A 4,446-nucleotide genomic window follows, 5' to 3' on the forward strand; every position below is an offset into this window, starting at 1 on the left:
TGAGACTTTTGTAATATGATTTACATACAATAAGGTTTGCATTCTTATTAACATCGAAAGTAGAATCTGTAATCCTTTATATCTGAAATAAGAAAAAGTCAATAAATTATTAATCACATGCTAATCTAAATTAAAACAACCAAGTTCCCAGAACATATTGAATAACTTGTACTTGAAACCAGGAAGAGTAATGCTTTTATAAGGTTTACATTACAGTGTTGCATTACAGCTCTACTTTGCATTTCTATCAGCTACACATATCAGGGGCAGACATAAACACAAACTGTGCCAACATGCAGCATCTTTCACAGAATGTTTTGGATAGAGACCACTCATGCTGTTGATAAGTAATATGAAAGATATGGAGCTTTATTATAAAGAAGGAGCAATATATATATCCTGGGCTCCTAGAAACCATTGATTTTGGCACTTCAATCAGTCAATCGCATTGGTTGTGCATTAGCAACTAAGCGAGGTTCTCATTTGTCGGTGGTTTCATTTTGCTGATGTGCTCGCCTCCATTGTCTATCAGCAGATAAGTGAATTTCTCTCTCCTCTGAGGTTTTGTTTTGCCGATGTGCTGACATTGCTTGTGCATTAGCGGCTAAGTGAGTTTCTCTTTTCTTGGCAGTTTCAATTTGGTGACAGAGTCGCTTTCTTTGAGCTTCATGCTTTAGCCTCGCACTTCCAGGCTGCCTTGCACTTCTGGGCCTGACAGACAGACACACACACACCGCCATGCGTAGATGTTTGTATATAAGATATATATATATATATATATATATATATATATATATATATATATATATATATATATATATATATATATATATATATCTAACCCAGCCACAGGGGATGCACAAACCAGTGTGTTTCTTCATGCTGGCCCCAAGCCTGGATAAATGAGGAGGGTTATGTCAGGAAGGTGTAAAATTTTGCCAGATCAATATCTGGACAACAAGACCAATTTCCATACTGGTTCGATCAAGGCCCAGGTTAACAACGGCTGCCACCAGTACTGTTAGCCAACAGGTTGTTGGTGAAAATTGGGCTACTGTTGACCGAAGAAGGAGAACAAGAGAAGGGAGACATCCTTGGAGACAGGAGGAGAGAAGGAAGGTAAAGAGAGTGGAACTGGGGATAGGAACCTTGAATGTTGGCAGTATGACTGGTAAGGGGAGAAAGTTAGCTGATGTGATGAAGAGAAGGAAGGTTGATATATTGTGTGTGCAAGAGACTAAATAGAAGGGGAGTAAGGCCAAGTGGATCGGAGGTGGATTCAAATTGTTCATGGTGTGGATGGGAAGAGAAATGGGGTAGGGGTTATTCTGAAGGAACACTATGTCAAGAATGTTTTGGAGGTGAAAAGAGTGTCAGACAGTCATTATTATGAAGCTGGAAACTGAAGGTGTGATGGTGAATGTTGTTAGTGCATATGCTCTGCAAGTTGGGTGAACGATGAATGAGAAAGAAGATTTCTGGAGTGAGTTGGATGAAGTAATGGACAATGTATCCAAGGGACAGAGAGTGGTGACTGGAGTGGATTTCAATGGACATGTTGATGAAGGGAACAGAGGAGATGAGGAGGTGATGGGTGGGTATGGTGTCAAGGAGAGGAATGAAGAAGGTCAGATGATAGTAGATTTTACAAAAAGGATGGATATGGCTGTGGTGAATACATATTTTAAGAAGAGGGAGGAACATAGGGCGACATATAAGAGTGGAGGAAGATGCACATAGGTAGACTATATCCTATGCAGGATGGTCAATCTGAAGGAGAGTGAAGACTGCAAAGTGTGCTTTGGCAGAGAAGAGTTACCAGATAGCTGGGCAACTACAGCAGAAGTAGTAAGGGTGACAGCAAGAAGGGTGCTTGGCATGACATCTGCACATAGGAAGGAGGAAAAGGAAACCTGGTGGTGGAATGGGGAAGTACAGGAGAGTATACAGATGAAGAGGTTGGTGAATAAGAAGTGGGATAGTCAGAGAGATGCACAAAGAGATAAGGTGTAAAGTGAAGGGAGAGGTGATGAAGGCTAAAGCAAAGGAATATGATGAGCTGTATGAGAGGTTGGAAGGGCTGTTAGTCCAGATGACATACCTGTGGAAGCATGGAGGTGTTTAGGAAAGATGGCAGTAGAGTTTCTAACCAGATTGTTTAATGGAATCGTGGAAAGTTAGAGGATGCCTGAGGAGTGGAGAAGAAGTGTACTGGCATCAATTTTTAAGAATAAGGGGGATGTGCAGAGCTGTAGTAACTACAGGGGAATAAAACTAATCAGCCACAGCATGAAGTTATGGGAAACAGTAGTAGAAGCTAGGTTAAGTAGGGAGGTGATGATTTGTGAGCAGCAGTATGTTTCATGCCAAGAAAGAGCCCCACAGATGTGATGTTTGCTCTGAGGGTGTTGATGGAGAAGTTTAGAGAAGGCCAGAATGAGCTGCATTGTGTCTTTGTAGACCTGGAGAAAGCATATGACAGGGTACCTCGAGAGGAGTTGTGATATTGTATGAGGAAGTCGGAAGTGGGAGAGAAATATGTAAGAGTGGTACAGGATATGTACAAGGGATGTGTGACAGTGGTGAGGTCTGCGGTAAGAGTGACAGATGCATTCAAGGTGGAGGTGGGATTACATCAGGGATCAGCTCTGAGCCCTTTCTTATTTGCAATCGTGATGTACAGGTTAACAGATGAGATTAGACAGGAGTCTCCGTGGACTATGATGTTTGCTGATTATATTGTGATCTGTATCAAGAGTAGGGAGCAGGTTGAGGAGAAGTGGAGATATGCTCTAAAGAGGAGAGGAAAGAAGATCAGTAGGAACAAGACAGAATACATGTGTGTAAATGAGAGGGAGGTCAGTGGAATGGTGAGGATGCAGGGAGTACAGCTGGTGAAGGTGGATAAGTTTAAATACTTGGGAGAGATGCTGGATATATTGGGAAAAGGATGCTAAGAATAGAGCTGCCAGGCAAGATTAAAAGAGGAAGGCTTAAGAGAAGGTTTATCGATGTGGTGACAGAGGACATGCAGGTGATGGGTGTAACTGAGCAAGATGCAGAGAACAGGAAGAGATGGAAAAAGATGATCCACTGTGGCAACCCCTAACGGGTGCAGCCGAAAGAAGAAGAAGATATATATTCTGAAATAAATAGCTGGACATGTGAGGGCCTGTTTCAAGTCACTAAATGCAGTTTCACATTTAGCTTCCCAAACCATCTGATTCAGGCACTTCTTCTTTGTGAGGTTCGTCAAGGGCACCACTCTTTCAGAAAAATGGGGCACAATGCAGCGATAGTTACCCGCTAGTCCAAGAAAGGCTTGGACCTGCTGCTTGGTCTTCGGACAGGGCCCTTTCAATATGGTGTCAACTTTCGAACACTGTGGTCGTTCAGTACCCCAGCCCACCAGGTAGCCTAAATATCTGGCCTCTGTTAACCACAAGAAACATTTCTTTGGCTTGATTTGTAGGCCAGCTTTGCTTAGTGTCCTCAATACCGCTTGTACCTGCTGTAGGTGTTCCTTCCATAGATAATGACAACATCTTGGTAGGTAGTACTGTATGAGTTATGGGAACGGAGCACTTTGTCCACCAGACGCTGGAAGGTCATGGGTTCCCATGTAACACAAATGGAAGGACACAATACTGCCAGTGTCCGCTAGGTGAGCTAAACGCAGTCTTCTCCTTTGCGGAATCCTTTAAGGGAACCTGCTAGTACCCTTTTGTCATATCGAGGGTGGTCAAGAATTTTCGATTGTCCTATCCACTCGAGGAGGTTATCCACTCGCGGCATTGGATAAGTGTTTGAATCTGGAGACTTTTGTTAAGCTGACAGAAGTCATTGAAAAACCTCCCATCAGGCTTTCCACTATGACTCTCCTCTATTACAACTAGTTCCAGCATTCGTTTGATTTCCAGATCCAGTTCTGCTCTTTTTGCTTCAGGAAGCCAAAACGGGCATTTTCTTACTATTACCCCAGGTTCCATCACTATGTTATGTGCATTCAGTGAGGTCCGTCCCAGGTTTTCATTCTTTACCTCAGGGATAGCCGAGATGGCTGCTTCCAGCTCTCGGCGTTGCTGGGTGGTCAAATCAGGGCCGAAGTTAAGTTCTAATTTAAGAGGAAAGAGTGAGTGGAGCTGTCCGGAGGAGGGATCGGGATCGACAATTTGGTTGTTTTACCAAATAATCTACAAACACCTTCCTCTCCTTAACCTCGAAAGGCCCTTGCCAATGATCCAGTAATTTAGAATGTGAAGTAGGAACGAGTACCATGACACGATCTCCCGGTCTGAACTCCCTGTGAAATGTGCCTCAGTCGTAACAGCAGGCCTGAGCTGCTTTCGCCTTTTCCAAGTGAACTTTTAGGATGAGTCGTATTATATCAAATCTATCGCATAACGGTGCGATATACTCTAATATGTTTGTCAAGGGGAGGGCCTC

This window comes from Erpetoichthys calabaricus, chromosome 4, assembly GCF_900747795.2.
Source record: "Erpetoichthys calabaricus chromosome 4, fErpCal1.3, whole genome shotgun sequence".
NCBI classification, from domain to species: domain Eukaryota; kingdom Metazoa; phylum Chordata; class Cladistia; order Polypteriformes; family Polypteridae; genus Erpetoichthys; species Erpetoichthys calabaricus.